Source organism: Sander lucioperca, chromosome 2, assembly GCF_008315115.2.
Source record: "Sander lucioperca isolate FBNREF2018 chromosome 2, SLUC_FBN_1.2, whole genome shotgun sequence".
Taxonomy (NCBI): domain Eukaryota; kingdom Metazoa; phylum Chordata; class Actinopteri; order Perciformes; family Percidae; genus Sander; species Sander lucioperca.
In genome coordinates this window covers 18,466,922-18,479,650 of record NC_050174.1, presented here as the reverse complement: position 1 = coordinate 18,479,650, position 12,729 = coordinate 18,466,922, and the positions used below count along the sequence as shown (strand labels likewise).

General features: G+C 41.1%; 1 long non-coding RNA gene across 1 annotated transcript; it reads right to left on the bottom strand.

The window, feature by feature from the left end:
• Positions 1-3,725: 3,725 nt before the first annotated feature.
• On the bottom strand, positions 3,726-5,338 carry LOC118493726. The gene is made up of 3 exons (XR_004895691.1): positions 5,313-5,338; positions 5,107-5,131; positions 3,726-3,894 (listed from the first exon to the last, which is right to left on the bottom strand). It is a non-coding gene; the product is annotated as an uncharacterized LOC118493726 (long non-coding RNA).
• Between the last annotated feature and the right edge of the window lie 7,391 nt (positions 5,339-12,729).

Genomic DNA, 12,729 nt, shown 5'->3' with positions numbered 1-12,729 from the left:
ATGTGGGATTGCCACTGGTTGCAGAATCTCATCATTCAATGATGACAAGCCTCGTTTTTCTAATTAGGGAGATGCCGCCCCACACCATCACAGTGCCTCCACCAAAAGGTGTTACTCTATCGGTGCAGCAATCAGCATAGCGTTCTCCACGTCTTCTCCACACTTTGGAGTCGGGATTTCGTTGAGTGATTAGTTGTCCCTCGCTGTGAGGGGGCAGCAAGCAGGTTGGCTGATGCAGAGTGGAGCAGGTGGGTTGGGGTATAGGGTTTGACCATGTCCTGGATGTATGCTGGGGCTGATCCGTTCGTGGCCTTGTATGCAAGTACTAGTGTCTTGAAGTGGATGCGGGCAGCAATTGGTAACCAGTGAAGAGAGCGGAGGAGCGGTGTAGTGTGAGAGAACTTGGAGAGGTTGAAGACAAGTCGAGCTGCTGCGTTCTGAATGAGCTGCAGGGGCCGGATGGCACACCCAGGTTTCTAGCAGTCTGGGTGGGGACTACCACAGAGTTGTCAATTGTTATAGTCAGGTACTGGGTAGGAGAGCCTTTCGCTGGAAGGAAAAGGAGCTCAGTCTTGTCAAGGTTGAGTTTCAGATGGTTTGTGGACATCAAAGAAGAGATATCAGTCAGACAGGCCGAGATATGTGCTGCTACTTGAGTTTTATTTAGAATTTTCTGACAGGAAGTGAGTTTTATTCCCAGCAGCTTGACAGTGATGGTGAGAGGAGAGCGGTGGTGACTCTGCACATCGGGGCTTAAATGAAAGAGGATGCATGGAGATCTCAGACAGCTGGCAGGATTATTCATCCCCTTCTTCCACAGAGTGTCCTGTCTGCAGTCAGGTGAGTCCAACTGTCCCCTGTCCTGCTGCTGTGTGTTTAAATGTCCTCATGCTGCTCTGCAGTTTCTCATTCAGCCAGCAGCTGTACTGCAGGTGCAGCTTACCTAAAGTCTAACTTCACTATCAGCAGGAAGCATCTGCATTGAGGTACAGAGAGAGGAATTCCCTCTGGTTGCATGCATTCTTCAAACCACACAGAGTATTTTAATCATTGAAATTAGTTTAATGTGTTGATGATAATGTTTTATTTTGTCATTCAAAGACAGATAAAAGACAAACCAGACACAGAAGGAGACAAATGCTTTGAGATTTGATTTTACAGATTTACAGAGATTTTTAATACAAGAAGTGATCTTTGATAGAGATAGAGAACATGTCTTCAGATGTGTATGTGTGTCTGTATCACACACACACACACATCTGAAGCTGGAGCTCCTGAGGTGGTCATACAGATTTAAAGTCCTTGTTCAAGGACCAAACTGTGGAGGAGATGAAGCAGAACATGACATCTGTATGTTCAACAGTCTGAGCAATGTCACGCACTAATGGAGCTCTGAATATCTGTTCCTTTGGAGGACGCTAGTGCTAATTAGTCTCTGTCAACACTGATTAAATCTCAAATATATTCAGTTTATTATTATATATGACAAAGAAAAATCCTCACAGTTTGAGAACCTGGAATCAGAATATTTGGAATTGTTTTAAACAATAAAATAACCTTATTTGTATAGCACCTTTAAAACAATAGTTTACAATGTGCTCTGACAGAAGAAACAAAAGCAAATACACATCAATACACATTATGTACACAACACTGTGATAGTAAAACAGAAGATGGGGCAGCTTTAGAAAAGAATAGAATAAATCTTTATTGTCCACCAATAGTGGACATTTTTCTTTGGCTCACCAGACATACAAGACAGCTAAACATACAGAGAACATCTCAGACATGACAGTTGAGTATAAAAAATAATATGAAAAGAAAAACATCAGGATAAAACAGAATAAATATGCTTAAATTCATTAAAATAGCAGCTCAATTTGATGTTGTCACATGGTTTGGTTGAGGATATTGATGGCATTTGGTATAAAGGCCTCCCAGACTTCAGGAGCTCAAACTGGCTGGAAAGAGGGTGTGTACTATCTGCAGTGATTTTCCTAGCTTTCTTCCTCATTCTGCCAGTGTATATTTCGGTCAGGTGTTTTTGGGGTTTTCCCACTATTTTGCTAGCCATTGACACTATCCTGTTAAGCTATCCTGTTCTTGAGTTTGCAGCTTAAATGGCCAAACCAAGCAGAGAGGTGAAAGGTTAAAACACTTTCAATGTGTGTGGTGTAATCTGAGCACTGACGCCCAGACAGCTCAGTCTTCTAAGGAGACTGAGTCGTTGTGAGCATTTCTTAAAAATATAGTCTGTGTCAAGAACCGTACCTAGGTACTTAAACGTTCCCACAGTTTCAACTGCTAGGCCAGTTAATAAAACTGGCTCTGTTGTTACGTCTTGTTTTTTGCAAAAGAGTAACTTGTTTGTCGCTCGCTATCATTGCACCATGCTTCAAGGGCCTTTATGTGTGCTAGATAGGAGGCCTCACCAAGGGGATCAGTTTTTTGTAAGAGGCCAACTAAGGCCATGTCATCAGCATATTTTGTCAATTTAAAGGTGCTATTATTTATATAAAATTCATTTGTGAATAGAGAGAAAAGTAAAGGGGAAAGAACACTGCCTTGTGGGCAGCCTGTACTGATGGTATGCACTCCTGACAAAATGCCATTTACACATTTACCCTCTGAGGGCGACAGGAGAGAAAGTCTCTGATCCAGAGAATCAGACCCTTATCTATGTTAATATTGGCTAGTCTTTGCAGGAGAATGTGTAGCTTCATAGAATTAAAAGCTGCACTAAAGTCTACGAATAGGACTCTAGCATGCCCTTTAGGGAGTGCAAGCTGTTTTGAAATAGAGTCTAGAAGGATCAGCACAGCGTCATCAGTCCCTCTGTCACTTCTATAAGCGAACTGCAGCAGAGCTAACACGCTGGTCACTTGAGAGGTCAGGAGATCTATGAGAACTCTCTCCATTGTTTTACACAATATGGAGGTGATGGCTATGAGTCAGAAATCTTCAGGCTTACTTGCACCAGGCTTATTAGGTATGGGCCTTATTAAAGAAACATTCCAAGACGGGGTACACCAGCAACTAGGAGGGAGTTAAAAAGCCTTGAAAAAACATCTTTTAATTGTGGGGGACAATCTTTAAGTAAGCACAAACACACAAGGTTGCTCTGTCTGAATTCACAGTCATGTTCAGCTCTTAACGCCAGTTCGAGTTTGTTGTTTACCAATCGAACGTTGATCAGAGTGATGACAGGCAATGGGAATCTGTTGCCACGTCTCCAAAGTCAGTGCCTTACACCTCCCCTTGAGCTTCGCTTTTTCCTTGATTTCTTCCTCCTGTCTGGCCATTTAGCAGGCCATCGGATTTCCACACAGACAGCAGGAAGAGTTGGTGGGGCTACACCAGTTGGTCGCAGGGAGAGCAGGTGCTCACGGGTGTAAGTGAGGTAGTCCTGATGGCATGACAGACAATTCCCAGTTCCAAATGCCGATAGTAGTATCCAAAGAAAAGCGATTTTCATGACAATAAAGTCCATAGTGAGACATCTAACTAAAGGAATGTTCTGTAAAAACACAGAAAATGAAAGACTTAAATTCTGGTTTGTATCTCTGGGGAAACTCTGAAACATTTAGTGTGTTTGGCCGAAGCAAAACCAAAAATACTGTCACAAAACTTAGAGAGTAAAACCTGATTTTATATTCTACTGACATGACTAATAAATGTGATACCATAACCATATTGGAATAACATAATGTTGCTTTGTTTTCAGCACATTCTCCCAGGTCCATCCACTATGCAGTAAAAGAAGTGATTTAAACAAGTGAATCACTTTTTAGAATAGTTGATTCCTCCAGTAGATGCTGACTCTCCGTCTGCCTCCTCCTCTTTCAGGGCGCTTCCTCCTGAGCCAGCGGCATCATGGGAGGTTCCACCTCCTCCCTCGTTGACGAGGCAGAGGCTGATGATGCCCCCCCCCCCCAGGGTGCAGCTCTGCCCCCGTCCCCCATCATGGGATGTCTGAGGAGCAGCCAAAGCACCTCCCTCCCTCGGCAGATCCATAGACCCAACAGGCACAGAGAGCGCAGGTACAAGACAAACAAGCTGTCATCCCAACAAGGAACGGGAAAACAGTTCCAGGGGAGTCCAGAACCCAGTTTAGCTTAGCGTGTGTGTGTGTGTGTGTGTGTGTGTGTGTGTGTGTGTGTGTATATATATATATATATATATATATATATATATATATATATATATATATATATATATATAGTGCTGGCCTTCAACAGTTACTAAGGGTCTGCTCCCAATATGGCTCAGACTTTAACATTAAGTACAATTCTAAGAAGAGTAATATTGTGATTGCTAGAAGCAGGGAGGACAAAAAACTGTCATTTCCTTCTTTCTCTCTGTCTGGTACTGTCCTTAAAGTGTGTGATGAGGTCAAATACTTAGGGCACTATATAACTGATGACCTGTCTGATGATAGGGACATTCATAGGCAGTACTCTATGATGTATGCACAAGCTAATATGCTGAATCGCAAATTTAGTATGTGTTCATTGTCTGTGAAGACCACACTTTTTAAAGCTTTCTGCACCCCAATGTATACTGCCCACTTGTGGCGTCACTATAAAAAAAGCAGTATGCAGAAACTCAATGTAGCGTATAATGATGGCATGAGGCTGCTGCTTAAAATGCCTCGATGGAGCAGTGCAAGCCAAATGTTTGTAAGTGTTGATGTATCCACCTCTCCTGCTGTACTCAGGAATCTCATGTACAGATGTATGTGTAGACTAACTGAGTCATTGAATAGCATAATTGCAACACTAGTGAACCCTGCAATGAGTGCGGTCAGGTTTACTTCGAGATCCCATCATTGGCGTTTTAGTCTATATGCTAATATCTGAACACTCTTTTTGTGTATTGTGGAACTTGACTGTTGTAGTCATTTCTTAGTGTTTGTGTTTTTTATGTGTGTATATATATTGTTTGGCATTTGAGTTGGGTTTAAAAAGCGGAAAAGTAAAAGGAACTATAAAAAGGATTTATAAAACTATAAAAGGACAAAATAGGAAAAACAACATGTCTGACTAATTATAGGGAACTAAAGTACATTTCAAAGATAAAATAGGAAAATGTAAATAAAGTAGATACCTGACAGGTGGATTCTGAAATAAACCTGAAAGAAAAAGGGAACAAGTGAGTAAGAAGTGAAAGAGTATTTTATTTTATTATTGCATATGATGTGGGGGGTGCACTGGAATATCTGTTGTCATTCTGTGTTGAATGTTATTCTAAGAATAATACAAACTCATGAAAACATTCTAACTAAGACGAGAGAATAAATCTTTGTTTCTTACCTTTTCAAATGTTCCCGTTGAGTCTGGATCTTGTTTCACCTTTGCTGCCTGATACCCAGAGAAAGAAATCCTTTGCTTGTGTAAGTAACGTTACATCCCGCTACCAAACACACAGGCGTCGTAGCTTCAGAGAGACGTCAGCCATGACACTTTGAAGTGTGGAGTCTTTCTAATGACGTATTTTCACAGTCTGATACTTTAACAGTTTTACAACAAACTGAGGGTTTCTTGACTTGCTAAGTTATCTTTCAAACTGACAAACATCATATGTGTAATTCATGGCTCAATTCAAACAGGATCAAAATAAATGTTGGTGTCTCCTCTTGGATGGCCAGTGAGGACGTGGCTCGTTGATTCCTCCTGCAGGTGGACACGGATCGTCAGAGGACCAAACCTTTGCTCTTTCTGTGAGCCGCCATCAGAGACCAGAGAGACAAACCTGACAGAAGTAGGCTAGATCAAACATGCTGATTGATTTCAAGTTGAGTCTTCTGCTGAGTCAGCCTAAATTCAGTTACAATTCATTCATTAGTCTTCTTCCTAAGTTTTCAGTTTTTTCTCATTTTTCAAATAATTTCCCCATCACTAATAGTTTCACTTCAACAGGTAGTCTGTGTTCATATCACATTCATTTCTGCTGCCTTAGTTATAGTTATGTTGTTCTACTCTATTCTTCTGATTAATAAATCCCTTCCATTTATTGATAAAGTCGTCTGTCTGTCTAACTCATGAGTAGACTTTGGGGTCAATGTACAGCTATGAACTTTACTGCTTTTCATTTGAGATTGATAAAAATACCATATTTATTGAATATAATGTGTGATTAGATGATGTTATACTTTAGATTTGATAATTTAATCCATGGGCGTAAATCTGATCTAATAGTAGGGGGGGGGACAATAAACATAACATTTCTCAAGAGCAATTTTTGAAGAGGACACAAATAATACAGCCACAATTATACTCGTAGAGGACATGTGTACACAGAGTAAAGCCTTAATACTATCATTAGTGTAGCATGGAGACTGTACCATTATCCTTCTTTTCAGTGGTTCTCTTGATTCAATGAAAAAGCTGACTAAATTGACCAAAATATTCTTCTTTAAAACCATGTATTTATTTTTAAGTTGTTTACAATCAAGCCACAAAAATAGTTCTGTCAGGGCCATAACGTCAAGAACAACACAGACAATGAAAGCTTTAAGAATTTATTGAATAAATTATGAATTAAATTTGGCGATATGGCTCTGTTCAGAGGAGTCCCCTGACCTTTCATGAGCACCATGAAAAAGCAGAGAGTCAGGTGACAGCAGCAGCATTAGGGGACGCTCACACAGTTTAATACTGGGAGAGCTAAACTATTCCCCCATATGAACAGAGCAGCAACAATGACATAGAAGCAAATGCCATGTTATACACAACAAGGTGGAGCAGGGGAGGAGGTGGGTAGCAAAAAGCGAGCAGCAAGCATTTGGAGCAAACTAAAGCAGCAGTAGGAACAAGCTAAACTAGCAGCATTTAGGAGCAGCTATGGCAGCAAGCAGAAGGAGCTAACTGAATCAGCTTAAGTAGCGCACCCTGTTGAGTGTAGCCATTTAGCAGCGAGGGGAGTGACCAGCTGATGCGCTAATGCAGATCAGCTGCTGCAACTTAGCTGATGCAGATCAGCTGATGAGACCGTGTTGTTGACCAATAGCGGTTAGCAGCGTCTTGACTACCTGGCCTGCCAGAACTGACGCTAAATTATTAATTAAATTGGCGGTATGGCTCTGTTCAGAGGAGTCCCCTGACCTTTCATGACACCATGAAAGAGCAGAGAATCAGGGGACAGCAGCAGCATATGGAACGCTCACAGTTTAAGACTGGGAGAGCTAAACTATTTACCCCAAACAGACCATACCTGGCAATCCTCTCGTGATGAAACGAGAGTATGGAATTAAGTTGCCTTTAAGCGCATTTAAATAATGAATGTCCTAGTTAAGAGTGTTTACGAGATAAAATGTAGCAGATGAAGGGTGCCGAGTGCTTGGCTTCTGAGCATCGAGAATAGGGCGAACGCCATGTCAAAAGGTAACATTCCCATGCAGCAAAGGTCCATTTTCATTTAGGGTTGAAAAACAGGAGTGGATGCCGCTGCAGCAATTGCGGCTCCTATGCGCAGGGAATGAGCTGTATAGCGGTCCGAAGGCAGTCTGCAGAATACAGAGGAAGCGTTGGCGAGATGTAAGGACCAGCACGAGGACGGTTCCTCAAATAGGTCAGCATGGAAGATATATGGAAGAGGACAAAATCCAGTACTAGACTTTGAGACATAAACAACCGTACCTTATTGCTACTAGGCCTACTATCCATTTTGGAGCGTTTGAGAAACAAGGTGAATATGGTGATCATAAATTGAAACATTAGAAATGGTGAATCATGATTTGGGTCACAGAAATTTGCCACCCTCAGAAACCAAAGAAAGCTGTCTTCGTATCGTCCTGCTTCTTACATTTTTTTTTTTTGCGTGAGCGTGGCCCAGTAGCTCAAGCCTGTCCTACAGTGACTGAAAACGTAGTACTCAGCTAAAGCTAATTAGCAGCAATATGGATAAAAACTGTCATTTATATGAGCATATAAGAAGAAATAAAAGTAAGACCGGCGGGACTGGCCCGTTTTTATCTGATACAACAAGCAGATGGAGCAAACTAAAGCAGCAGTAGGAACAAGCTAAACTAGCAGCATTTAGGAGCAGCTAAGGCAGCAAGCAGAAGGAGCTAACTGAATCAGCTTAAGTAGCGAGCCCTGTTGAGTGTAGCCATTTAGCAGCGAGGGGAGTGACCAGCTGATGCGCTAATGCAGATCAGCTGCTGCAACTTAGCTGATGCAGATCAGTTGATGAGACCGTGTTGTTGACCAATAGCGGTTAGCAGCGTCTTGACTACCTGGCCTGCCAGAACTGACGCTGACGCTCAATTTTAAACATAATGACTTATTTTGAAAAAGTGTCCCCATATAAAAGAAATACAATACTTTTGTACGCTTGTTAAATTGTTAATTGTGAGCCACTGGTAAAGCTCATCTGCTAACCCTGACAGCCACATGAGCCACACTGTCTGCAGCAAACCTATTGATCAGCCACTTATCATCATATTGAACAAAACACAACTGTAGATCTTCAATATACAGTCTATATGATAATAACCCTAATATCAGTACACACACATAACGTTAGGTTTATCGCTGTGGTAACGTTAGTTGTAGTGGGTGCATTTCTATCCAACAAGCTATTAAACAAGCTAGGTAACGTTACATTATATTACTAACATAGCAAACTTTTTGTCATGACTAATTCATTAATTACTCAGCATAATTTCCTTTTGAGAAAAGAACAACTTCATCCGATGTTTAATGTGAATAAAATAGCCTTGAACCGCCTACTTACTAGCTACATTCCTGTCACTACCCGATGTGACTGTGAGTCGAGTGCTGATCCGATTCCTAACGTACAGCAGGCAGTGGACCAAACCACTGTGAGGCAAAGGAGGGGGAACTCAAAATGTTCCTAAACTTAAAAAGCATTTTTGGGGGTTTGTATTGTTTTACTACTTACACAGATATTTTAAGTATACATCATTATGTTATTTACAATACACAGCATGGTTTTCTAGGGGGGGACAACCCTTAGACCCCTCTGGGATTTACGCCCTTGATTTAATCCATTCAATCTGAGCTCCTTCTGCTCTTAAACGAGGTGGTGCCCCATTAACGAGTACACATTAATTTATTGATTTATAAATTGGTTAAAAGGCTCATTTTGAAATGAATATCCCAACTTAATACATGTGTAGTTATTCATTGATTCACGCTACAAGCTCAACAGGGAGCGCCCACTTTTTGAACGGCTCTGGTTCTGATCCCTTCCGTAAAAAAGCGCCACTGTGGACAAGAACCATCAGTTAACAGTTTCTCTTCAATGACCACTGACAAGCAAAGAAAACGGGCTTCCCCCTCCTACCACCGCCATGGTTCAACCTGATGGGGGCTCCTGGATTTTAAAACAGACCAACATGGCAACTCTTTTGGAAAACTTTCTCTTATTTTACAAAAAGTAGTTCACCCAAATGTGTTTACTGAAAACATTTTATGTGAGAAATAGGCTACAGCTGCTGAATCTCAGATCAACAACGGTCAGTTTAAAAGATTTCCATGAGTTTTTTGAGAGGTGGTGAGCCAAGTCCCTCCCTCCTCATTTACATAAAGTACCCTGGATTCTACTTCATGCAAATGAAGCAAATATTTAGACACCAAAAAGCATCCAACCACTTGCCAGCATACAGAGCATCTACGTATATGTATATGTATACGTACAGTATATGTGGGGTTGGAACGTCATCAAATGTGACACACCCAGTGTTTCTGATGCACACCCACATTTGTTTTTTCTGACTCCGCTAGTGGTCCAACCAGTCAGAATACATACTTTCATAGTGAAGTGAGGACACACACACACACACACTATGGTTAATGATAAGAAACTGTGTCACTTCACAGGAGGACAGAAGAGAGCTGCACACTGATGAAGTTCATTCGTAAACTACAGAGTGTGGTCTAGACCTACTCTATCTGTAAAGTGTCTCGAGATAACTCTTGTTATGATTTGATACTATAAATAAATACATTGAAATAAATTGATTGATTGAATGGCTGAAAGTTCAGTAAGTGGAGCTGTGATTGGTTGAGATGACGTCTTTGATTGTTGTGGTTGGAGAAACGGTTGAATTGATGGTGAATGTGTGATTGTTGAAAGACAGACACTTTGGGCAAAACTGTTTTTTAGAACTTTAGATTTTGGACTATTAAACTTCCATTACATCAGACGACAACATTTTAAAACATGTTTCCTCGTGTGCCTTGAGTCTTGGCTGTAAAAACAACTCCAGTCCAAATTAAAGTCTAAAGGTGAGTTGACTTCAATCAGTGGTGGAACAAAGGAAAACCAGTTTACAGAAGGGAGGGAGAGGAGAGAGGGATGGAGGGAGGGGAAGATGGGGGGGGAGGAGAGGAGAGAGGGAAGAGAGGAGAGAGTGAGGGGAAGATGAGATGAGATGGAACTCCAAGATGGTGTCTTTATTCAAATGGCAATGTATTTTGTAATTATCAATTCCATTTGCAATTATGCAATTCAGTTTGAATATGAATTTTGCAATTGAGAATTAAATATGCAAATTGGCAAAGCAATGTTAAATTTAGTTTGAGTTATTTTGACTTAAAATTTGAATGAAAGCTCAATCATGCATGACATATTGCCATGGTGTTTTGGTCTCTTTATTCAAATGGTAGTCTATATCCACGACGTCCCACTTCAGGGATTGGCACTGTGGCTCAGTCCAGCTCTTAGCGCCCAGACAATTGTAATTGGTTTAAAGAAATGGCAATAAACCAGAGCACGATTTTCTCCCATCCCAGAATGCTGTGTGGACTAGCCAGACCTTCCTCCGCAGCGCTGTGGAGGAAGGTCTGGCAGTGCGAGACTATTCAAATGGTAATTCAATGTGCCAGCGAAACAGCACCCAGCCTATAGCATTACATTTACTACATCACCGCTCTATTTTTGTTTCTCCATTTCAAAATGACAGTTCAATCTCATCAAGGTGGGTCTTTATTTAGGACATCACTTACCTTTTTCATGTTTACTTTTGCCATGGTAACCTATACACCAACTTCCAGAAAGTCCTGGAGGTGAGGTTTTGCAGCAACGGACAAACGAGCAGTGGGGAATTAAAGTTACGAGGCAGAGAGCCAGCCGATAAATAAGTCAAATGTTTCCTGGCACATTGAATTACCATTTGAATAAAGAGACCAAAACACCCTGGCAATATTTTAAGTCAAAATCATTTAAAATAAATTGAGGAATGCATTGCCAGTTTGCATATTGGAATGACATTTGCAAAATGCCTTGCCATTTGAATAAAGAAGCCAAAAAACTTCCATACTATAATACATTTGGACTATAAATGTAATAAATGAAATCCACAATTGGCATTATGACTTATGAAAATGCAATTCTGGATATCTAAAATTAATATTCTGAATTAATTATTATAGATATTGTATTGTAGATATCTAAAATTGGAGTTCTTCCTAGTAATAATTCTGTAGATATCTAATATGTTGATTCTGGACAGGAAGAATGACGTTGTGGATATAAGAAATGTTATTTATGACTAGGAATAATTAAATTACGGATATCTGCAATAAATATCCAGTCTAGCTTATAGCTTTCCATACTCTCGGCCTCTGGCATCGTGTAAGGAGAACAGCGATTACATAGACAAGTTCTGAAGCAATCACTGTGTTCATGTTTGTAGTTGTTCCTTCACTTCTCTTTTGTCTGTGGATGAAATGGATTATATTTCACTCTCATTGAAAACAATTACAAGCTAAAACCTACTCTGATCAGGACCTAGAAATCAGGACATGTTCTGTCTGTCTGTCTGTCTGTCTGTCTGCCTGCCTGTCTGCCTGCCTGCCTGTCTGTCTGTCTGTCTGTCTGTCTGTCTGTCTGTCTGTCTGTCTGTCTGTCAGTCTGTCTGTCTCTCTCTATGTTTCAATACTACAGGCAGCGCTGCTCCTCCCCATTTCACCATTTCACAGCACAAACACCCACTTGTTTAGCTGTGGTGCTAACAGTTATGTCAAAATATTTAGACACCAAAAAGCATCCAACCACTTGCCAGCATACAGAGCATCTACCGGTATATGTGGGGTTGGAACGTCATCAAATGTGACACACCCAGTTTTTCTGATGCACACCCACATTAGTTTTTTTCTGGCTCCGCTAGTGGTCCAACCAGTCAGAATGCAAACTGTCATAGTGAAGTGAGGACACACACACACACACACACACACACACACACACACACACTCTGGGTAATGATAAAAAACTGCGTCACTTCACTTTGTCTGTTAGAATTTGAAGTTGAAGCTCCTTTTCTACACAGACCTTCTGAGGACAGAAGAGAGCTGCACACTGATGAAGTTCATGGCTGAAAGTTCAGTAAGTGGAGCTGTGATTGGTTGAGTTGACGTCTTTGATTGTTGTGGTTGGAGAAACGGTTGAATTGATGGTGAACGTGTGATTGTTGAAAGATAGACCCTTTGGGCAGAACAGTTTTTTAGAACTATAGATTTTGGACTATTTAACTTCCATAACATGTCTGGCGACGACATTTTAAAACATGTTTCCTCGTGTTCTTCAAGTCTTCGCTGTAAAACCAACTCAAGTCCAAATGAAAGTCTAAAGGTATGTTGACTTGAAGGTGGTGGAATGAAGGAAAACCAGTTTACAGAAGGGAGGGAGGGGAAGATGAGGGGGGGGAGGAGAGAGAGGCAGGAGGGGAGGAGGGAGGGAAAGATGAGGAGGGGAGGAGAGGAG